At 38.3% G+C, this 25,445-nt stretch overlaps 1 long non-coding RNA gene across 2 annotated transcripts in view; it reads left to right on the top strand.

Moving 5' to 3' along the window:
• The window catches only part of LOC126069147 (uncharacterized), a 307,582-nt gene that overhangs the window by 7,209 nt on the left and 274,928 nt on the right, over nucleotides 1-25,445 (top strand). For both annotated transcript variants that reach the window (XR_007515851.1, XR_007515850.1), the window contains exon 2: nucleotides 17,785-17,902. This is a non-coding gene — a long non-coding RNA (uncharacterized LOC126069147). The remainder of the gene's footprint in view (nucleotides 1-17,784; nucleotides 17,903-25,445) is intronic.

Genomic DNA, 25,445 nt, shown 5'->3' with positions numbered 1-25,445 from the left:
TTATGTCAGTGTTTTGTATTTTATTGAGACTTGCTTTGTGACCTAAAATGTGGTCTATTCTGGAAAATGATCCATTTATATTGAAAAAGAATGTATACTTTGCTGCTGTTGGGTGGAGTGCTCTGTATATGTCTCTGAGGTAAAGTTGGCTGATTGTGGTAATTAGGTGTTCTGTATCTTTGTTGAGTTTCTGTCTAATTGTTCTGTCTTTCACTGAAAGTGGTGTATTGAAGTCTCCTACTATTATTTTGGATCTATTTCTCTTTTCAATGCTGTTAGAGTTAGTTTTTTGTATCTTGACACCCTTTCATTGAGTGAGTATATATTTATTATGCTTATGTCATCTTGGTGGATTGAATCTTTAATCATTATATAATGTCTTCCCTTAATCTTTTATAGTGGATTTTGCCTTAAGGTCTATTTTATTGGAGATTTATATTGCCACTCCTGCTCTTTTTTGGTTATTGTTCTCTTGATGTATTTTTTCCATACTTTGATTTTTAATATATTTATGTCTTTGTGCCTAAAGTATATCCCTTGTAGGCAGCATATTGATGAGTCATCTTTTTTCATCCATTCTACTACTCTTTTTCTTTTTACTGGTACATTTAGGCCGTTTAGATTCAGTGTGATCATCGATAGATACTTGCTTACTACTGTCATTTTTTTTGTGTGTGGTGTTGAAGATTCTTTTGTTCTGCTTAATTTTCTGCAGTGATTTCTTTTAGTTTGTGAATGTTCTTTTCATTTTGTTTGTTTGTTATTGATTTTGTACATACTGAGACTATGTTTTTCTTCTTTTTTATTTTGATGATTAGGTTTGTTAACTTTCTTAGTGGTTACCTTGAAATTTATCCATATCTTTCTAAGTTCAAAAGAGTCTTTTATTACTTGATATTGCCTTGACTACTTCTCCATTTGAAAGTTCTATACCTACACCGTTTATTCCCCCTTTAATTGTTTTGATGTTTTCGTCATTTACAGATAGACATCCCTGTTTCCCTGTTTTCAGTCTTTTAGCTTTGTTTTATTTTTGAGAATCTTTTATCACGGTTACTGTCTTAGTTAGCTAGTACTGCTATAACAGAAAAACCACAAGTGGATGGCTTTAACAAAGAGAAATTTATTCTCTCACAGGCTAGGAAGCTAGATGTCTAAATTCAGGATGTCAGCTCCAGCAGAAGGCTTTCTCTCTCTTTTGGCACTGGGGGAAGATCCTTGTCATCAATCCTCCATGGTTGAAGAGCTTCTTAGCACAGGGACTCCGGTCAAAGGACGTGCTATTCTCTTGGCTCTTGTTTCTTGGTGATATGAGGTTCCTATGTCTTTCTGCTCACTTCTGTTTTTTATATCTCAAAAGAAATTGGCTTAAGACACAACCTAATCTTGTAGATAGAGTCCTGCCTCATTAACATAACTGCCTCTAATCCTGCATCGTTAACATCATAGAGGTAGGATTTACAACACATAGAAAAAAATCACATAAGATGATAAAGTGGTGGACAGTCACACAAAACTGGGAATCATGGCCTAACCAAGTTGACACACATTTTTTAGGGACATAGTTCAATGCATTACATTAAATTTTTTTTTTTGGCCCCCCAAAATTCATGTCCTTCCCACATGTAAAACATATTCACCCCATCATATCATAACAAAGTCTTAAATCAATTCCAAGTCCAATATCCAGAAATTCCTCTTCATCTGTGAGATCTAGAATACAAGTTACCTGCTTCCAAAGCACAGTGGTAAACAGGCACAAGCTAGACATTTCCATTACAAATGGGAGAAAGTGGAGGGAAAGAAGGGATAACTTGGAACCAGCAAGTCAGCACAACATATTACAGTAACTCTCAAGGCTTGCAAATAATCCTCTCTTCTCTGAGATCATTTAGGCAATGGCCCTGCCCTCCAGACTCTGGGTTTTGGCCCTACTCTGTGGATTCTGGGTAGAGGCCCCTTGGCTCTGGGCTTCAGCTCTGCCTTCCAGGCCTACTGGAACAGCAACTCTGCTCCCTTGGCTTTGGGTGGGTCCATTCTCCTACTCCCTCTGAGTGGCAACCCCACCCTTTGAGACTGAGGCAGCGCTGCTTCTTGTGTTCCTTGTCTCTTCAGCTTCTGCTTCCTGGTTCCTTGGCCTCTTGGCCCCTCAGCCCTCACAGCCTGTGTCTACCCTGCTGGGGCAAGTGTTCCAAAGCTCTTTAGCTCCACTGATAAGTGCCCGAAGGCACCACGCTCTGCCAGGAAACCTCCTGTGCAAAGGCACTCAGTTCTCTCGCTTTATGGGTCAGCTCTTGCTCTATCTCGCGCTGGCCTCCTGGTTCTGCTGCTGCTTCTCTGGTGCTGACACTTTTAGTGTAACAGCTCTCCCCTCTTCCTTCTGAGTCCTCACCAGAATTGTCTTTGATGTCCATAATTCCACTAACAGTTTCTTCAAAGCAATTTAGGTTTGTGCTATTAGGTACTTTAAAATACTTCCAGCCTCTGCCTATTCACAGTTTCAAAACTGCTTCCACAGTTTATTTATCTATTGGAGCAGCACCCCACTCCTGGTACTAAATTCTGTCTTAGTCATCTAGTACTGCTATAACAGAAATACCACAAGTGGATGGCTTTAACAAAGAGAATTGTATTCTTTCACAGTCTAGGAAGCTGAAAGTCCAAATTCAGGGTGCCACCTCCAGGGGAAGGCCTTCTCTCTCTATCGACTCTGAGGAAAGGTCCTTGTCATCAATCTTGCCTGGTTGAAGAATTTCTTAATGCAGGAATCCCAGGTCCAAAGGGCATACTGTTCTCCTGGCTTCTGTTTCTTGGTGGTATGAGATCCCCGTGTCTCTCTGCTCACTTCTCTCTTATATGTCAAGACAGATTGGCTTAAAACACAACCTAATCTTGTAGATTGGGTCCTTCCGCATTAACATAACTGCCTCTAATCCTGCCTCATTAACATCGTAGACGTAGGTTGCACAACACATAGGAAAATCACATCAGATGACAGAATGGCAGACAATCACACAATACTGGGAATCATGGCCTGACCAAGTTGACACACATTTTTGTAGTACACATTTCAATCTGTGATAGTTGGTATCTGGCTCATACTGACCTGTGTCCTAATCTCAGGTTGTTGTCTGGTGTTGATGAGACTCTATCCAAACAACTCCCTGTAATATTTTTTGTAAATTTGGTCTGGTTTTTACAAATTCCCTAAATTTTTATTTACCTGGAAATGCCCTAATTTCACTGTCATATTTGAAAGACAGTTTTGGTGAATATATATTTCTTGGTTGGTAGATTTTTCTCACAAGGTTTTGTATATGTTATCCCATTTCCTACATGGTTTCTGCCACATAATCAGAGCTTAGTCTTATTGATTCCCCTTTGTAGGTGACTTTTCATGTTTCCCCAGCTGCTCTCAGGATTCTTTCTTTGTCTTTAGTTTTGACAAATTTGATTATGATGTGTTTTGGTGATTTTCTTTTAGTGTCTTTTGTGTATGGAGGTCGTTGAGCTTCTTAGATGGGTATCTTCTCTTTTTTCATGATTTTAGGGCAGTTTTCTGTCAGCAAATCTTTGACAATTCTCTCTGCATTTTCCATTGCCTCCCCCTATTCTGGAACTCTGATCAGATGCATATTTTTCCTCTTTATAGTGTCCCACATAATTCTTAGGTTTTCTTTATAAACCCTTAGGTATGGTGTGGAGGCCTCATCAAAGACACTTCACTCACTGGGGAAATTCCAAGGTCCCAGAGGTTATCTCTTGGAAACCAAGCATAAAGACCAAATTCTTCAGGTGACATTAACCCCACAGAATATAAAGTGTTCATAACTTTGCTTCCTGATCACCAAACAATATGCTAGTTGCTGTCAAGTCAGTTTCAACTCATGGTGACCTCATATGGGCAGAGTAGAACTGCTCTATAGGATTTTTAAGACTGTGCCAAGCCTATCTTCCAAAGCACCTCTGGGTGGGTTCGAACTGCCAACCTTTTCAGCTAGTAGATGAACACTTAACCATTTGTTCCACCCAGAGATCCCACCAAACAATATAACTATTAGCAGTTGCTTTGTATGCAGTAAAATATTCTCTTTTATTGTAGTTGTTCTTCTGGTTGTTTTGCTTCCTTCTCCATACAGTTTTTTTTTTTTAATACTTTCTCACTGTTTTTTGGATTTCATTGTACAATACTAGGAAAAAAGAGGGGCTAAATATGAAAAGCACTGTAGTAGAAAATGTTTTACACTGAGGATGGTGTTTTCATGCCTCTTTTATTACCAGTGGCATAGATGGGGAAACATGCCCTTCACTGATATTTAGAATGTGATACACTGATGCGATTCTGACATTTTACCAATTGTGTTTTTGATGTAACTAAAAGCATTTCCCATAAATTTTCTTTTTGTTAAAATGTTATATTTAGTTTTGGGCTTCTAAATAATATGTAAAATCAGTTGAATTATTGTTTTGGGAGATGCATATGTTGTATGAAATTTAAGTATTAAAAACACAAGGTGATCTTTGGTGTATGCCTATATTGGCTTTATAAAATTAGATGGTGAACTTTTCCTCTTTTCTGAAAAATTTTGTGTAACATCAGAGTTATTTTTTATGTACGTAAAAAAACAAACCATTTATAAATTTGGATCTAAGGTTTTATTTGTGAGAAGATTTTGTTACTATTAATTCAATTTCTTTAATGGTCATAGGCTATTCAGACTTTCTAGTAGCTCTTGAGTCAGTTTTGTTTAGTTATAATTCATAGAAATATGTTTGTTACTCCCATGATTTCAAATATGTTTGCATAAAGTTATTCATAATATTGTCTGATTTTCTTGGTAATTTCTGCTTCTCCTTCAGTCATGTTCCTTCTTCACTTCTAAAGTGTACTACAGGATTCTCAATTTTATTCATAATAATTTAATACTTTAAACTTTTATTGATGCTACTCTTTTAAAGCACCATTCAGCATTTTTGTATCTTTAGCAATCATAAATAATTCAGTTTTTGTTAAAGTTATCAAGTTGTTTGTCATTTCAAATTTACAGAATTTGAGGGGAGATTACTGATGCTTGCACAGGGTAACATTTTGTTGTTGTTTTTAGGTGCCATCGAGTTGATTCTGACTCATAGTGAACCTATGTACAACAGAATGAAACACTGCCTGGTCCTGCACCATCCTCACAATCGCTCTGCTTGAGCCCATTGTTGCAGCACTGTGTCAATCCATGTCACTGAGGGTCTTCCCCTTTTCTACTCACCTTCTACATTACAAAACTTGGTATACTTCTCCAGGGACTGTACTTCTTCCAACAGAGATTTGTTTGTTCTTCTGACAGTCCATGGTATATTCAATATTTTTTGCCAACACCGTAATTCAAAGGCATCAAATCTTCTTCTGTCTTACTTAATCATTGTCCAGCTTTCATATGCGTATGAGGTGATTGAAAACACTGTGGCTTGGGTCAGGTGCTCCTTAGTCCTTAAAGTGACATCTTTGCTTTTTAACACTTTAAAGAAGTCTTTTGCCCAGATTTGCCTAATGTAATGCATTGTTTCATATCTTGACTGCTGCTTCCATGGGTGTTGATTGTGGGTCCAAGTAAAATGAAATCCTTGACAACTTCAATGTTTTCTCTGTTTATCATAGTGTTGCTTATTGGTCCAGTTGTGAAAATTTTTGCTTTGTTTATGTTGAGGTATAATCCCTACCGTAACATGTTATGTTGTTCCAATTTTGTAGTTTGTTGTTCCTGAGAACGGGAACAAGACAAGGAAGCCCTTTATCATTTTTCAATGTAAGTTATCTTTTCGTTATTTGTTTTTAAATAACTATGGAATTCTGATTGTTTGAAATTTGTTTTCTTTATGTCCCAGTATGTGGTCAGTTTTTATAAATGTTTCATGTGTACTTAACAAGAATGCATATTGTCTACTATTTGGCTGTTACGTTCTATAATCAGGAGCCCTGATTGCACAGTGGTTAAAGTGCTTGGCTGTTAACCCAAGGTTGGTGGTTCAAACCCACCAGCTGCTCAGTGGGAGAAAGTGGCAGTCTGCTTCTTTCAAGATTTACAGCCTTGGAACCCTATGAGGCAGTTCTGCTCTGTCCTATAAGGTTGCTATGAGTTGGAATTGACTCGATGGCAGATAGTTTTTTTTTGTCCTATAATCTGCCACTCATTTGTCAGTTTGTCGTGCTGCGGTGTTTTACATGTTGCTGTGAAGCTAGAAGCTCTGCTGGTGGTTATTTCAAATACCAGCAGGGTCATCCATGGTGGACAGGCTTCAGCAAGAGCCTCCAGCCTAAGGTGGACTAAGGTAGATCTAAAAAAATTGGCCAGTGAAAAGCTTATGAATAGCAGTGGAACATTGTCTGATATAGTGCCAGAAGATGAGCCCCTCAGGTTGGAAGGCACTCAAAACATGATGATGGGAAAGCTCAATGTCACCTGTCAGAACAAGGCTAGGGCCCGACTGCTGAGCAGACCATCAGTTGCTCATATGCAAGTACAAGCTGAAGCTGAAGAAAATTAAAACAAGTCCAAGAAAGCCAAAGTACAACCTTGAGAATACCCCACCTGAATTTACAGACCATCTCAAGAGTAGATTTGATGCATTGAACACTAATGACTGGAGGTGAGTTGTGGGATGACACCAAGGACATCATATATGAAGAAAGCAAAAAGCCATTAAGAAGAGAGGAAAGAAAGAAAAGATCAAAATGGTTGTCAGAAGAGGCTCTGAAACTTGCTCTTGAACGTAGAGTAGCTAAAGCAAAAGGAAGAAATGATGAAGTAAAAGCGCCGAACAGAAGATTTTAAAGGGTGGCTCAAGAAGACAAAGTATTGTAATGAAATGTGCAAAGAGCTGGAGTTAGAAAACCAAAAAGCAAGAGCATACTTGGCATTTCTCAAGCTGAACTGAAGAAAAAATTCAAGCCTTGAGTTGCATAGTGAAGGATTCTATGGGCAAAATACTGAATGATGCAGGAAGCATCAAAACAAGATGGAAAGAATACCCAGTCACTATACCAAAAAGAATAGAGTGACATTCAACCATTTCAGGAGGTAGCATATGATCAAGAACTGATAGTATTGAAGGAAGAAGTCCAACTTGCACTGAAGGCACTGGACAGAAACAAGGCTCCAGCAATTGATAGAGTACTAATTGAGGTGTTACAACAAATGGATGCAATGCTGGAAGTGTTCACTCGTCTATGCCAAGAAATTTGGAAGACAGCTACCTGGTCAGCCGACAAGAGATCCATATTTTTGACCATTCCAAAGAAGGGTGAGCCAACAGAATGTGGAAATTATCAAACAATATCATTAATATCACAGGCAAGTAAAATTTTGCTGGAGATCATTTAAAAATGGTTCCAGCAGTACGTCAACAGGGAACGGCCATAAGTTCAAGCTGGATTCAGAAGAGGACTTGGAATGAGGGATATCATTGCTGATGTCAAATGGATCTTGACTGAAATCAGATAATACCAGAAAGATGTTTGTGTTTTAATGACTGCGCAAAGACATTTGTCTGTGTAGATCAAAACAAATTATGGATAACATTGTGAAGAATGGGAATTCCAGAACACTTAGTTGTGCTCACGAGGAACCTGTGCGTAGAACAAGAGGCAGTCACTTGAACAGAACAAAGGGATGGTATGTGGTTTAAAATCAGGAAAGATGTGCATTGGGATTGTATCCTCCTTTCACCATATTTATTCAATCTGTATGCTGAGCAAATAACCTGAGAAGCTGGATTATATGAGGAAGAATGAGGCATCAGAATTGGAGGAAGACTCATTAACAACCCTCATTATGCAAATGACACAACCTTGCTTGCTGAAAGTGAAGAGGACTTGAAGCACTTATTGATGACAATCAAAGACTACAGCCTTCAGTATGGATTACACCTCAACATAAAGAAAACAAAAATCCTCATAACTGGATCAATGCACAACATCATGATAAACAGAAAATATTGCAGTTGAAAAGGATTTCCTTTTTCTTGGATCCACAGTCCACACCCATGGAAGAAGCAGTCAAGAAACCAAATGCTGTATTGCATTGGACAGATCTGCTGCAAAGGACCTCCTTAAAGTGTTAAAAAGCAAAGATATCACTTTGAGGACTAAGGTGCACCTGTCCCAAGCCATGGTGTTTTCAATTGCCTCATATACGTGTGAAAGTTGGACAATGAATGAGGAAAACCGAAGAAGAATTGATGCATTTAAATTATGGTGTTGGCGAAGAATGCTGAATGTACTGCCAGAAGAACGAACAAATCTCTCTTGGAAGAAGTACAGTCAGAATGCTCCTTAGAAGTGAAGATGGTGACACTTTGTCTCATGTACTTTGGACATGTTGTCAGGAGGGCCCAGTCCCTGAAGAAGGATATCATCCTTGGTAAAGTAGAGGGTCAGCACAAAAAAGGAAGACCCTCAATGAGATGGATTGACATAATGGCTGCAACAGTAGGCTCATACATACCAATGATTGTGAGGATGGTGCATGACCAGGCAGTGTTTCATTCTGTTGTACATAGCGTCGCTATGAGTTGGAATTGACTCAGTGGCACCTAACAACATGTTCTATAATATGACCTTTTGATCTAACTTGTTAACCATGTTAATGAAATCTTCTACATCCTTACTGATTTGTAATCTCCTTAATCTATTAGTTACTGTGAGATATGTGTTAAGGTCTTCCATATGATAATGGATTTGTTTATTTATCCTTGTGTATCTGTCATTTTTTACTTTTATATGTTGAAATCATGTTACTAGCCACGTCTGTATTTATGCAGTTGATCTCTTCCTAATTAATTGCATTTTCTGTTAATATATAATGTCTCTCTGTATCTAATAATGTTTTTATGCTAATTTTTTCCCCCCAAAGTTTCCTAGAATCAAAACCAGTGAAGTATATATGTTGTTGTTCTTAGGTGCTGTCAAGTTGGTTCCAACTCAGTGACCCTATCTATGTACAACAGAATGAAACACTGCCTGGTCTTGTGCCATCCTCACAATTGTTGTTATGCTTAAGCCCGTTGTTGCAGCCACTGTGTCACTCCATCTCATTGAGAGTCTTCCCCTTTTGTGCCGACCCTCTACTTTACCAAGCATGATGTCCTTCTCCAGGGACTGATCCCTCCTGATAACATGTCCAAAATATGTGAGACGTAGTCTCGTCATCCTTGCTTCTAAGGAGCATTCTGGTTGTACTTCTTTCAAGTGAATATGTTTATATTTATTTATATATTTATAGAGAGAAACAGAGGGAGAGACAGAGAGAGTGGGAGAAAGGGAGAGAGAGAGATTTATATCAAGGAAACGGCTCACATAATTGTTGAGGCTGGCAAGTCTCAAGTAATGGGTCAGGCTGGAGGCTGGAGGCTTCTCCTGATTCATGTAGCTGTGGAGGCTGAGGAATCCCAATATGGGCAGGTAAGCTGCTAACTCAAGTCCCAAAAACCAGAGGTCAGGTGGTGATGAGACAGATGCAGGTTCCAGAGTGAGAGCCTTGCTGGAACATCCATTTAAATACTACAGGCAGGGACACCCCCCAAGGAAACTCCTCTTCAACTGGTTGGCTACTCACAGCAGATCTCATCACGGAGTTGATTACATAATTACCTAATTATATCATTACACAACTCAAAAATTACATCATAATTGCCAAACCACTGCAAATCATGGCCCAGCCAGGTTGGCAGACAAACTTTACCATCACAGTGTGGTTTCACTTTTTTCATCCTGTTGCTTTCGATCTTTGTTCCCTTACACTATAGCTATGTTATGTAAGTAGCCTAGTATTGGAGTTTTTTTTTTTATTCAGTCTTATAATCTTTATCTTTTAACTGGAACATTTAGTTCATTTACATTTTTATTATTTTTGTACAACTTATTTTTTGTTGTTGAGAATGTACACAACAGAACATACATCGATTCAACAGTTTCTGTATGTACAATTCAACGCCATTGATTACATTCTTCAAGTTGCGCGACACTTCTCACCATTATTTTCCAAATTGTTCCTCCCCCATTAACATAAACTCACTGCTCTTTAAGTCTGCTATCCAGTCTTTTGAGTTGCTGTTGTCATTTTGATCCCATATAGGGGTAGGATTTCCAACACATATTTTTTGGGGACACAGTTTAATCCATAACATGTCCAAAGATAACCAAAATATTTAGGATTAGTAGCAATTCTAGCAAAATGAAAAACTAATGATGATCCTGCAAAAGCCCTTGAGCACAATGCTCAAGGTAGACATTCTTTACTAGTTAATCTGAAACTATTGTTTGGTTTTAAGAAGAATTTAAATTTTAAAGATTAGCTCAGGGCGATAGTTTTGGATTCATCCAGCCTCCATGGCTCCAGAAAATCTGGATTCCATGGGAATTTGAAATCCTGTTCTGTGTTTTCTCCCTTTTGATCAGGATTCCTTTATAGAATCTTGCCATGGATTGAATTGTGTCCTCCCAAATTATCTGTCAACTTGGCTAGGCCATGATTCCCAGTATTGTGTGATTTTCTACCATTTTGTCATCTGATGTGATTTTCCTATGCGTCGTAAATCCTATCTCTATGATGTTAATGAGGTGGGATTAGCAGCAGTTTTGTTAATGAGTCAGGACTCAATCTACAGGATTAGGTTTTGTCTTGAGTCAATCTCTTTTGAGTCATAAAAGAGAGAAGTGAGCAGAGAGACAGGGATTTCATACCACCAGGAAACAAGTGCCAGGACAACAGCAGGTCCGTTGGATCTGGGGTCCCTATGCTGAGAAGCTTCTAGACCAGGGGAAGATTGATGACAAGGACCTTCTCCCAGAGCTGACTATGAGAGAATAAATTTCTCTTTGTTAAAGCCATCTACTTGTGGTATTTCTGTTATATCAGCACTAGATTACTAAGACAGATCTTTTATCAAAATGTTCAGTAATGGTAGTTGGGCGCCATTCAGTTCTTCTGGTCTCATGGCAAAGGATGCAGTTGTTCATGGAGGCAATTAGCCACACATTCCATTTTTTCCTCCTAATCCTGACTCTGGGCGACTGGGCTGGGCGAATTCTGACTCTTCTTCTTCCTCTGTTGCTCCAGGCCAATTGAGACAATTGTTGTACCTTGGATGGCCACTTGCAAGTTTTTAAGACCCCAGGTGTTATACAACAAACTAGGAGATAGAACAGAAGCACCGAACACATTAGACCTGTTAAATGGGATGTCCCGTGAAACCATGATCCTAAACCTCTAAACCAAGATAGCTCATTTATATTTCATGTAATTACTATAAATTTGTATTAATTGCTATCATTTTATTTTGTGCTTCCTATTCATCTCTCTTTTCCTATGCTCCTTTCCTCCTTTTTTATTTTTTGATCTTCTTTTTGACATACTGACATTTTTCTTCATTTAATTTTTTCTCCTGTCATAGTGTGGTGGTTATACACTCAGTTTCTCGTTTTTTGAGGTGTTCACCTCAGAAATACAAGCTGCATATTTACCTTAACAAAGACTAAAATTATAATACGTTTTCTTCTTTCTGAAGTTTATGTTTTAGAGAACCTTGTTCCTCAGTTGTCACGTTTGTACTATCAGCTTTGATATCACCTGAGATCTCGTTAGAAATGCGGAATCTCAGGTCCCTTCCCAGACCCAGTGAGCTACAACTTATAGTTTAACAAGATCCCAAGGTGACTGATATGCAAATTAAAGTTAGAGGAGCACTGCTTTAGAAGCTCATTTCCTGAGAGTGTGTTCATAGTAAACTCTCATAGCCTTTATTTGTCTGATTCACTCTTATTTTTGAAAAGAAGTTTTGCTGAGTACACACTTTTAAGTGGATGGTTATTTTCTCTCAGCACTTTGGAGCTATTATTCCCTGTATTATGCCTTAAGTTGTATGGTCGAGAAGCCAAAGGTGTCAGTTTAATTGTTATCCCTTTGCAAGTGATCTGTCTTTTCTTTCTGGCTACTTTCCAGTTTTTCTCCTTTTCTTGGATCATCTGAATTTTTATTACAGTATGAATAGGTGTCAATTTCTTTTTTTTTATCCTGGTTACAATGAACTGGGATTTTCAAATCTAAGAATTGGCATTTGTGATGGTTAATTTTATCTGTCAGTTTGTCTAGGCTATGGTGCCCAGTTGTTTGGTCAAATACTAGTCTAGATGATGCTTTGAAGGTATTTGCATGTCATTAGCACTTAAATCAATTGATCTTAAACTAAGAAGATTACCCTCTATAATGTGAGTGGCCTCGTCTAATCACCTGAAGTCTTAAGAGCAAAAACCGAAGTCTCCTGGAGAAGGATTCTATTTCAAGACTAAATAGAAAAGACTGCTAGAATTTCCAGCCTGTCACCTGACCTACATTTCTGAACTTGCCAGTTCCCACAATCACATGAGCCAATTCCTCAAAATAAACCTTTCTTCCTTTCTTTTCTTTTTCTGTTGCTGCATCTCTGTGTCTTCTTCAGCACTGTCTTCCAATTCATTAATTCTTTCAGCTGTGAACACTGAATTTCTAAAGTCAATTATTTTATAGGAATTATCTTTGGTTCTTTTTTCAAAGATATAAATCATTTGTGATATCTCCTTTATTATGTGTCTTATATTTCTTGAAATGTATTAAACACACTCATTTCTTATTCTCTCATAGGTAGAAAATTGGCAGGTCTAACTGTTTCAACTGACTGTCACTTATTGTCACTTATTATCTCATGGGTTGTATGATATTTTTAAAAACTATGAAGCTATGTTCTTTGGAAATTAATTTGTGGTAACTGTTTGGATCTTTTCTGCAGAGAGGATTTATGTTTGTTTTTTGCTGGGTACTTGGGGCACCACTAACCTGGGAGTGCTTTCAGACCAGTCAGATAGAGTGAATTCTTAGCCTTTGTACTTAAGGGAGGGCTGGTATTAGAATTTTCAAGATACGTGTTTATCCCTTTTCATAGTCCCCCTTTTTTTTTTCATAGTACCGGGGCTAATTATCCTTCCTTTTCTCAGAGTAGAATAATTTCTTTTTTCTAATTCTGTTACTGAAGATGCTGTTTTCAGGGGCTTTTTACATGGATGGGTCTTATCTCCTGATTCCCATGTAGTTCTATAAAGCCTAAGCTTTGAGCCACCAGGGATAGGCAGGTGTCCCAGGCAAATGGCAGCTAGAGAACTTGCTTTGAATTTGTCCTATCTTTTATTTGTAACCTCTGAGGACTTCCTTTACTTTTCAACCAACTCAGCAATGCATTTAAAATGATGTTTTAAAAATACTTTATCCAGCATTTTTAATTTTTCCAAATAGGAGGATTTCTCTGCATATCTCTCCTGCCATATTATAGGCACAATAACAAAAAAAAAAAAACAAAAACAAAACCATCCACTGCCGTCCAGTGATTCCGACTCATAGCAATCCTATGGGACAGAGTAGAACTGCACTATAGAGTTTCCAAGGAGCACCTGGTAGATTGGAACCGCCCACCTTTTGGTTAGCAGATGTAGCACTTAAGCACTAGGCCACCAGGGTTTTCGTAGGCACCATACACCTCTTTAATTTCTTCATCAACTTGTTCTTAGAAAAAGCACCCAAAACTTTAGCTCAAGAACATTGGAAGGGTTTACCACTAATCCTGCTGTTTCTATGAATAAGGATTATGAGTGAGTAAAAGTAACAATTCTTCTCATAATATAGTTTAGAGCAATTGTCACAAAGTCTCTTTCTTAAAGTCATTTTGTCAAATTCTTTGGAATCCTGACAAAATTATTCTCAAATTCATTTGAAAAAATAAACTGATGAAAAGAAGGAGTTACGAAGAAGTACCAACTTCATTAGTATTAAATATTAAACATATTCTATTATTAAGTATTAAATCATGCTCTAAACTTTACAGTATAATTAAATCAGCATGGTAATGACCCAGACATTGACTTATTAATGGAATGGAAGCTATAACTTATAAAGAGTTCTTTTCATATGTTAGACCTTAATGTATCTTAAAGCAAACATCCAAGTTAGCAGTGGAGGGAGGGCTTATCCAACACATATCACTGGGAAGAGTAATTTGCCGGTTTGGAAAAAGAAAAAGTTGTACTTGATACTATAAAGCAAAATAAGGTTTATGTAGTATAATAATTAAGTGGAAAAAATAAAATGAAAGAAAGACTAAGTAAAAATATGCTTGATTGTAGAGAAGACTTACTAAACTTAAAAATCAATGGCTGTTTCTGAAAGGTAGCAAAAAAACTGGTTACAGTGAATGATGGGGTAGTGGGGAGACTTTTCTTAGCTTTTGAATCATGAGAAAGTATTATTTAAAAAAAATGAGATTCATTTTAAAAGTAAACAAATAGATAAGAGAAAATTGATAGTCTTGATTTGGTTAAATTTAAAACATGTAGGTATCTAAAATAAAAGGAATTACTAAAGAGAAATTCCAAGTATCATTTGGACAAATTCTTTTAACGAATATAATCGGAATAATAAAATATTCGCTATAATATGTGTAAACACTGTCTTAGTTTTTTAGGTGTTGCTATAATAGAACTACCACAAGTGAATGAATTGAACAAACAAATTTATTTTCTCACTGTTTAGGAGGCTAGAAGTACTAATTAAGGGCACTGGGTCTAGGGGAAGGCCCTCTTTCTCTCTGTCAGGTCTGGGGGAAGGTCCTTGTCTCTTTTCACCTTCTGTTGTTCTTTAGTTCCTAGGTGATCTTCATATGGTTTGACATCTGTCTTCCTGCATCTGTGCTTCCTTGCTTTTGTGCCTAATCTCTTTTTATATTGCAAAAGGGGTTGGTTTAAAACACAGCCTACACTGATATGGCCTCATTAACATAACAAAGAAAATCTTATTCCCAAAAGGGGTTGGCGGGGAGGTGGGGGACGGACACACAATTCAATCCGTTACAAATACTGAGAACCCAGTAGAGCCAAAGACATAAGGAGACTTCACCAAAGAGGTAAGGTCTTTTTCTCTCCTGCATTAATAGGTTTTGTCCTAATGTAGAAGGGATTCATGTATCCTTAGAACTGACAGACATTATTCACTGGATCTGATGTGACTTCTGACAAAATCATTTTGATTTTCCTGGAATTCAGATTTCTGGGTTCATGGAATTGGGGTGACCCACTCAGGCTATTCACCCTTAGGTATCCTTTTGAACATTGAAGGAACTGGTTCCCTGAAGTCACCCTCAGGTCAAACAATAGCTTAGTAAACAGCTTAGAGCATTTTGCCTTAGGCATTAGGTTTTTTTTTTTTTTTTTTTTTAATTATCTATGTGTAGCCAGCTTCTAGAAGCATGAACTTCAGGGTCCGACTAGAGGCTGTTTTAGGATGTATGGCATGTCCTTGGTGACAGTTTTTGTAATGTGTGCTGTGCTTTGACATTATCTTTGGAAAAATTAACATAACAATGACCTATATAACCCACCTTGACTAAACCTTGTTCTGAGCACCTTGCCAAGGTGTTCCTGTCTACTCACAACAAATATATTCTGTTATGCTAATTTTTGGTGTTTCTCTAAGCATTTAGGTTTTTGACATTTCTTTATGCAGAACCTCAGAGCTCCTGGTTTCTTAAGTACTTTGGAAAGAAGGAAATGAAAGGACTGCTAAACACTATATCCATTAACCTGTGAGTCAATTAGCTGTTTTTTCCTGGTGGCAAGCAACAGAAGCAAACTCTGGCCAAATTAAGGACAAAGGAAATTTACTGGAATGATATCAGAGTACTTCCTGGATGGACAGGTGGCCTAGATCAGGTTTGGCGCCAAGAGAGGAAGTAGCACAGCAAGAAGCTTTTGACTGCCAGGCCCTGCTCCTTTTGGAAAAAAAGAATGCCAGCTGCTTTCTTCCCTTCTTATATTCCTGTCTGTGAACCTGGATGATAGGGGATAGCATCTGGTGGGAAGGTGGGTCATCTTGCTTACAGACTCACCAACATGTCACATAGCCTGGGGATAGTAATTGTCCCAAAGGGAATGTTGTTAGGAGTGGGAAATGGATTCTGGATAGCCCAAATCCAGCACTGACGATAAACTACAGTTAAATTTTAAAAAGTTAATTAACTATTATGTTTTTTATAAATGTATTTTATTTAGTGAGGACTTTTTGAAAGGAACATGAATCCTAATCCATACTAAAAATACATGGAATACATACAAAAATATATTTGTAACACAACTGATTCATAATAACACTATTTAACCTCTAATTTTTCAATTTGTTTTTTCTGAATTTTGTGTATTGATTTTTATTAAAAGCCAGGCAGGTCTATGTTTACACAGCCTTGTCTTTTTCTTTAACTTTGGGGTATGATTGGTCCCCCAATTTTTTTTTTTAACATGATTTGTCCTTCATAATTTACTAATATTAGGCTAAACATGTTCAGGTATCGATGAGTTTCAGTAAAATGTGGTTAGTCTTAACTTGATTAACAAAGACTTATATAAAATCTCTTGTACCCCACCATTGTAGAGATCTACAGGAAGTATTGACTTGTCATTGACAATGATACTGCAGAGAGATTGCTAAATGAATGCTAATCCAAGAAATTCCTTAAAGGGTCTGATGTTAGTACAAGAAAAGAACCACCAGGTGGCAGTATAAGCCAAGCATAAAAACCCACACACTATAAAAACAGATACACGCTATCAAACTGTAATGAAATTAACAGATGAAAGTCCTTATTTGAGTAGAATCACCCAGCTCCCTAGATGTTTTTTAAACCTGGTTTGCGTACTAGTTTTTCAGAGGTGAAGCTTTGATTCTTTTTTTTTTTTTTTTAAATCTGGCATAGTTACAGAGAAAAGACTTGTTAATATGTAACTTTGAGTAACCAGAAAAAATATCTGGAAAGTCCAGACAAGAATGGAAGTCTTGAGTGGAGAAACTCCCTCTACCACAGAACTGTTGTCCTGAGCTAACCAGGACAATAAAGGTGGTGTTTTTAGTCAGGAGCCAGCCTGCCAGGAAAGATACATCGCAATTGGGGCTGAATTATTAATAGATATTTCTTTTATGGGTTAGATGGCTCAACCTGTCTTATTATCATTATTTCTTTTGGGTCATATATGACTTGATTGTAGTGCTTAAGTCATATCTAGAAATAAATAGCTGCTGGATAAAAATATGTATTTTTATTTTTATGAAAAAGTATATGTGGCATGTGTTTTATGTCCACACATATCCAAGGGTGTTTTTAGAAAAATCTGTTTCCATGTCAGTAACTTTGCTTTTTGATAGCGCTAGAGTCTTTCTTCAGGGGAGCAGACAGTGTTGGAGGACGTTCTGAGACAGGCACCCCTTTAGGGCACAGAATAGCTCAAGCAGAATAAAACACACAACCTGGGTTTCTGAAGAGTGACTTTAGTTGTATTAATATCAGGATTGGTTTTTAGCCACTGAAAGAGAGCTCTCAGCTCTTCCATTAGAGACTTGAAGTGTCTTGACTGAATAAATTATATCCCTGAGTACTTGAGGCAACTTGAAATTGAGAAGACATTACCTCTGTCCGGGACCTGTGAGAAATTATGGAAAGTACAAGAGGGGCTGACAATGGGAGGAGAAGTTAGAGGATTCTGACCCTTCAAATTTTAAGAGAAAGAGAAGTGATTTCAATATAGTCTGGTCTGTAATGATAAAAGTGGTCTCAATTCTGTAATATACTATCAAATAAATGGTTGGAGAGTCCCCGGAGGCAACATCACTTATTCATAAGAAGCCAAAATGGATTTGACACTATCACAGCAACTTTCTTCCTTATTAGGGTGTCTAGACCTCCAGAGCTGAGAAGGATGGAGAACATGGACACCCGAATTTGAACAAGGCGCTTGGCAAGCTCTCTCATGATACACTTCTGCATGAAGTGAGACAAAGCCCTCAATGTAAGTATGATTGTGTATATTGGTAATTGGTTTAATAGCTACCAAGAAGGTACAGTTTACTAAAGCAACATCAAATGGAGGGGTGTTTATAGGGTTGTCCTTGGTCTAATTTCCTTCATCTTTTTTATTGGTGATTTGGATGAAGCTACTTTTATCAACTCGAAGAGGAATGGTGTTGCATTCATTGTCAAAAAGAACATTTCAAGATCTATCCTGAAGTACAACGCTGTCAGTGATAGGATAATATCCATACACCTACAAGGAAGACCAGTTAATATGACTATTATTCAAATTTACGCACCAACCACTAGGGCCAAAGATGAAGAAATAGAAGACTTTTAGCAGCTGCTACAGTCTGAAATTGATTTAACATGCAATCAAGATGTATTGATAATTACTGGCGACTGGAATGCGAAAGTTGGAAACAAAGAAGAAGGATCAGTAGTTGGAAAATATGGCCTTGGTGATAGAAACAGTGCCGGAGATTGAATGATAGAATTTTGCAAGACCAACGACTTCTTCATTGCAAGTACCTTCTTTCACCAACATAAACGGTGACTATACACATGGACCTCACCAGATGGAACACACAGAAATAAAATTGACTACATCTGTGGAAAGAGACGATGGAAAAGCTCAATATCATCAGTCAGAACAAGGCCAGAGTTTGACTGTGGAACAGATCATCAAGTGCTCATATGCAAGCTCAAGCTGAAACTGAAGAAAATCAGAGCAAGTCCATGAGAGCCAAAATATGACCTTGAGTATATCCCACCTGAATTTAGAGACCGTCTCAAGAATAGATTTGACGCATTGAACACAAGTGACCAAGGACCAGACAACTTGTGGTTTGACATCAAGGACATCATCCACGAGAAAAGCAAGAGGTCACTGAAAAGACAGGAAAGAAAGAAAAGATCAAGGTGGATGTCAGAGGAGACTCTGAAACTTGCTCTTGAGTGTCGAGCAGCTAAAGCGAAAGGAAGAATTGATGAAGTAAAAGAACTGAACAGAAGATTTCAAAGGGCCTCTCGAGAAAACAAAGTAAAGTACTACAATGACATGTGCAAAGAGCTGGAGATGGAAAACCAAAACGGAAGAACACGCTCGGCGTTTCTCAAGCTGAAAGAACTGAAGAAAAAAATTCAAGCCTCGAGTTGCAATAGTGAAGGATTCCATGGGGAAAATATTAAACGACGGAGGAAGCATCAAAAGAAAATGGAAGGAATACACAGAGTCATTATACCAAAAAGAATTAGTCGATATTCAACCATTTCAAGAGGTGGCATATGATCAGTAACCGATAGTACTGAAGGAAGAAGTCCAAGCTGCCCTGAAGGCATTGGCGAAAAACAAGGCTCCAGGAATTGATGGAATATCAATTGAGATGTTTCAACAAACGGATTCAGTGCTGGAGGTGCTCACTGGTCTATGCCAAGAAATATGGAAGACAGCTTCCTGGCCAACTGATTGGAAGAGATCCATATTTATGCCTATTCCCAAGAAAGGTGATCCAACCGAATGTGGAAATTATAGAACAATATCATTAATATCATATGCAAGCAAAATTCTGCTGAATATCATTCAAAAACGGCTGTAGCAGTATATCGATAGGGAACTGCCAGAAATTCAGGCTGGATTCAGAAGAGGATGTGGAACCAGGGATATCATTGCTGATGTCAGAAGGATCCTGGCTGAAAGCAGAGAATACCAGAAGGATGTTTATGTGTGTTTTATTGATTATGCAAAGGCATTCGACTGTGTGGATCATAACAAACTATGGATAACACTGCGAAGAATGGGAATTCCAGAACACTTAATTGTGCTCGTGAGGAACCTTTACATAGATCAAGAGGCAGTTTTTCTGACAGAACAAGGGGATACTGATTGGTTTAAAGTCAGGAAAGATGTGCGTCAGGGTTGTATTCTTTCACCATACCTCTTTAATCTGTATGCTGAACAAATAATATGGGAAGCTGGACTATATGAAGAAGAACAGGGCATGAGGATTGGAGGAAGACTCATTAACAACCTGTGTTATGCAGATGACACAACCGTGCTTGCTGAAAATGAAGAGGACTTGAAGCACTTACTAATGAAGATCGAAGACCACAGCTTTCAGGATGGATTGCACCTCAACATAAAGAAAACAAAAATCCTCACAACGAGACCAATGAGCAACATCATGATAAACGCAGAAAAGTTTGAAGTTGTCAAGAATTTCATTTTACTTGGATCGACAATCAACAGCCACGGGAGCAGCAGTCAAGAAATCAAAAGATGCATTGCATTGGGTAAATCTGCTGCAAAGGACCTCTTCAAAGTGTTGAAGAGCAAAGGTGTCATCTTGAAGACTAAGGTGCGCCTGACCCAAGCCATGGTATTTTCAATGGCATCATGTGCATGTGGAAGCTGGACAATGAATAAGGAAAACTGAAGAAGAGTTGACGCCTTTGAATTGTGGTGTTGGCGAAGAATATTGAATATGCCATGGACTGCCAAAAGAACGAACAAATCTGTCTTAGAAGTACAACCAGAATGCTCCTTAGAAGCAAGGATGGTGAGACTGCGTTTTACATACTTCGGACGTGTTGTCAGGAGGGATGAGTCCCTGGAGAAGGACATCATGCTTGGCAGAGTACAGGGTCAGTGGAAAAGAGGAAGACCCTCGACGAGGTGGATTGACACAGTGGCTGTAACAATGAGCTCAAGCATAACAACAATTGTAAGGATGACACAGGACTGGGCAGTGTTTCGTTCTGTTGTGCATAGGGTCGCTATGAGTCGGAACTGACTGGACAGCACCTAACAACAACAACACTTTTATCAAATTTAAGATGATGTGAAGTTAAAAGAAATTAAATTGAATGACCAAATCTGGATCCTGAAGTCTTAGGCTGATTGAACTTGGTAAGTATAATAAAATGAATTTTAGAGAGAATATATGGAACGTCTACCAGTTGGGTCCTAAAATTGATAGCACATATACAAAGTGAGTCACATCTTAAAAGATGGAAAAGACCTAGGGAATCTAGTTGGCATGGTATAGTATGAATCAGCCCTGTACCATGACTGACTGTGAAAAAGTATGGCGCCATGAAGGAGAGAGAAGATGACCCCCCTTCTCTTACTGGATGAATAACCGTTTCTTCAATTCTAGGTGCCATACCTCAGCCGGGGCATAGGCAGGCTCACATGTAGGTTTATCATGTGAGAGGGAGATTAGGCTTGCTCTGTGTGATCCAGGGAGAAGGTTCTAAGGGGAGCCAAATTAAGTTTGATAAGATTTTGCAATTTTGATGATAAATAAAAGGAACTTTTTAAGTACTGAAGTAAGACTATTCTTTCAACTTAAAGGGGCAGAGAGAGCTATAGGATTGTCGTAGGTTTTCCAGAGCTGGAAAGGAGTCCAGAAAGCAGGTTTGAAGGGACAGTGGAAGAAAGGATAAAACTGCTTTCTGCTTGCACATTGTGCAGACCAGCTTAATAAATGGCAACCATTACGAGTGGAAATATCAGAAACCATGGACAAATTTTAGATACAGCTTTGTCATGGAGTCATCCTACTGCTTTGGGTCCTAAGTTTTTTCACCTGTAGAAGACTCCTGCTTCCTTCTAGCTTTGTGGTTCTCTTGATGTCTCCATTTCACTTGACAATCAAGATTTAGCATGTATAGATAATTTCTCATCTACAAATATTTTATTTACACCCAGGATTTTTTCCAGTAAAGATTTAATTAAGTGAACTTCCCATTTGTTCCCTTCTATTATGGGCATACTGATTGTGTTTCTGTGTATAAGTACAGTGTTAAGGTTACCTTCTCTGCTCCAGTAGTTGTTCCTCTCTGCTAAACTTTGAATAGAGAAGCTTTAGTGAGATATGGCACTTTGAGCACCTATACTTTGAGTCATGCCCATGTTAATTCTCTGATTTTTTTTTTTACATTTTATAGATGAAAACTCATAGGCAAATGAAATTCAAGAAAGTGAAAGGAATGGTCAATTAAGTATGATAAAATACTAAAGAATTCCCTAGACCTCTTGAAATCCATGACATAGCTCTGCATTATCTCACACATCTGCAACAAAAAATATACATAGTTTGTCCTTGAATATAACACAGTTGCTGTCTAAGGTAACATAATTATATGTAAATTCCTGTCAGAATCTCTGACATGCCCGGAAAGGTTTTGTACAACTAAATAATTTCTTTAAGTAGTTTATCTATTTTAAATTATACAGTAAAGTGTGCAGTTTAGTTGAAATGAAAAAGAGACACTGATTAGAACATCATAGAGCAGACAGAATGTGTGGGCAACATACATCTTAATTTACTCAGCTCTTTACTGGAATTCCTAATTTTTGGACTGATCTCTTGAGAAATAGCAAAGGTTTGTTATAAATTTTACTAGACCGTGCATTGATTAGTTTTGAATTTCATAAAACATTCAACCTTTGTAACAATACTGACTGAAGGATTTTAAAAGCATAGCACCATACATGGGTTGTATGTGTATACGTGTGTCTGTATCACACGTCGATCGAGAACAGCAGTAGCAACAATAGCAGCGCACTACCCCAAAGCCTATAACCTGAGATGTCTTTGCTCGTTTCATCCAATTTAGATTTAAATGATCTCTAAGTTTTCTTCTATCTCTGCATTTCTTTGATTCAGCTCACAAGAGAGATTGTCTTTAAAGCTTAGCTGTAAATTCAGCCATGGGAACTTAAGCTTCTAAAATCCATCTTCAGAACACCAGAACCCCCGCTAGAATGCAATGAGAATATTTGTATGTTGGTAAAAGAATGAGAAGTTAAGTGTAACAAATGCCTTTCCTTAAAAGCATAGACACATTGGTTTGATTTCCTTTATGGTCCCAGGGCTGCTCCATACCTTAGTGGTTAAGAGGATTATAAGGAGTAATTACAGAGAGAAAAGTAAGTATAGAGCCTTGAATTCTGTTTCTGATGTAGTTTATTTTCTGCCTTACTGGAGTATAGACTCCAGTGATCCAGTCCAGTGGTAATTAGGGGTGATTAATGGAGTCCTGGTGGCCCAGTGGTTAAAAGCTTAGATGCTAACCGAAAGGTCGGGAGTTCGAATCCACCAGCAGCTCCTTGGATACCCTATGGGGCAGTTCTGTTCTGTCCTGTAGGGTCCCTATGAGTCAGAATCGACTCGATGGCTATGGGTTTGTTTGTTTTGTACGTTTAATGAATTGGAGGGTTGCAATAGCACAATGTGTAACTCCAGGCTTTTTGTAGTAGTATTTTTGGCAACCCAGCCCATTTTTGTTCCTTTCCCACTTCCTTTAGTACAGACTCTGTGTCCTGTCTTTACACATGAGTCAGCACTTGACCTGCGGTGGTCAGAGAACCCTATCCACCTGGCACTGGGGCAAGTTAAGATATGACACATGACCAAACTGGGCCAATTGGAGCCCTTGTCTGGTACTTTCTATTGGAGCGAGTAGGGAAAACTGCTTTTGCTGCTGTGTTCCTGGAACTGGAAGGATCGCTGAGCGTGGTTAACTTTATCATCCTCTGGAGAAGGCCTGTCTGTAATTGAATGAAGCCAAAACAAAGAGAGACAGAGAGGAAAGATGAGAAGAAAGAAATGCTGATATTTGACATCTAGGTCTAGTTCTAACTGAAGTCAGCTCTGATAAACCACTCCTTTTTTGTTCTGCTTAAGTTAATTTGTATTTCTATCATTTGTATCCTGGCTAATACAACTTTTAAACAGAAATATTAGAAAAAGCTTCTTTATGAAGGATTACTTCATAAAGATAAAAATACAGATGATTTTGGTGTTATGATAAAAACAATAAATACAATTCATTGAGCATCTACTATGTGCCTAGGCACTGCAATAAATTCATTATGTACATTTTTAAATCTTCTCAACAACGCTATGTGGTACATGTATCAGTTAGCTACTGCTGTGTAACTAACCGCCTCAAAACTTAGTAGCATTTATTTAACTTGCAAGCCTGTGGCTTGGCTGGTAGTTCTTCTGGTCTGGACTAGGCTCAGCTCATCTTAAAGTGGCTTGCTCATGAGTCTGCAGTAAGTTGGCAGGTTTCTTGAGGCTGCCTAGTCAAGGATGGCCTCGCTCACAGGTCTGAAGTTTAATGGTCAGATCAGCTGGACCGACAGGTGTGACTGGACCATGTGTCTCTCATCCTCCAACAGACTAGCCTGAGCTTGTTAACATGGGCATTGCAGGACACCAAGAGAGTGAATGGAGGTGTGCAAGTCCTCTCAAGGCTCAGTTTCAGCACTGGTACATTCCTCCTTCTGCTGCATTCCATTGGCCAAAGCAAGTCATAAGGCCAACTCAGACTCAAGGACTGAGGAAATAGTCTAGATTCATAATGGGAGGAGCTGAAAAGTCAAAGGGAAGGGACATAGGGAGGCATAAAAAAAGGAACACAACTAATCTACTATAAAAGGTGTTATGTGCTTACATTTCAAAAGTTAAGAAATTTACTCAGGGTCATATGGGTAGTAAGCAGCAGAGACAGGATTTGAGCCTTAATCTTCTGACCAAAAATTTCACTCTCTTTCAACATTTTTCTCTAGTCTTGGTGATTAATCTATGAGGTCCAGATGTCACAACTTAATTAGTTTATAAAGTCCTATTCTTAGATAGCTTTTGAATGACTTCTAAGTTATGATGCAGAGTTCTTATTATAATAAAGGCATTACCTTTCTATGAATAGATTGTTTTCGATCCATGCTTAAAAGCATTTTTATTCATATTCACATCCGCAACAAAATGAGTTCCATATTTTCATCTTGCATCACAGCTGTGATCTGAAGTACCAGATGTTATTTTAGGACAATAGATGAAATAACTTGAAAAAAACCCAAAACAAAACCTGTTGCCATCAAGTCGATTTGGACTCATAACTTGCAGTACCTAGTCAATGCTTAAATGATGCTTACCCATAAACCCAATGCCACTGAGTCAATTTCAACTCATAGCGACCCTATAGGACAGAGGAGAACTGCCCCATAGAGTTTCTAAGGAGCACCTGGTGGATTCAAACTGCTGACCTTTTGGTTAGCAGTGATAGCACTTAACCACTACATCAGCAGGGTTTCCGATGATGCTTACAGGAGATGAGAAAGCAATGAGTTTAGGCAGTTGGGAAAGTGGAAGAACCTATAGAATGGCAAGAAAGCTGTCAACAAGAGAAGAAAGGTGTAGGGCAGTGGACTTCAATCCTGTAGGATTTTGAGGAGAGTGGTAGCAGTAAGTGGCTGTCATTTAAATTAAGTAATCTTATAGCGTAGTGTATAAAGCACAGTGAATACTCTAGAGCCAACCCTCTCCAAGGAGCCTCAAAAGGGTAGAATATGGGGAACAGAGACAGTGCACACAGAGCTTGATATTGCACTGCAAGGTTCGGATACTCCTCACCGTGGCTCTACCAAAATAATATAGCTCAAACCCTCCTCTGTTGCCTAGCTTAAATGTTCCAACATTCTAATTGTTCCTCTGTAACAGACCTCAGGATATAGGCGGTAGGGGTGT

The sequence above is a fragment of the Elephas maximus genome, chromosome 2 (assembly GCF_024166365.1).
Source record: "Elephas maximus indicus isolate mEleMax1 chromosome 2, mEleMax1 primary haplotype, whole genome shotgun sequence".
Classification (NCBI taxonomy): domain Eukaryota; kingdom Metazoa; phylum Chordata; class Mammalia; order Proboscidea; family Elephantidae; genus Elephas; species Elephas maximus.
The sequence above is the reverse complement of the archived record's forward strand: the minus strand, read 5'-3'. Positions and strand labels throughout refer to the sequence as shown.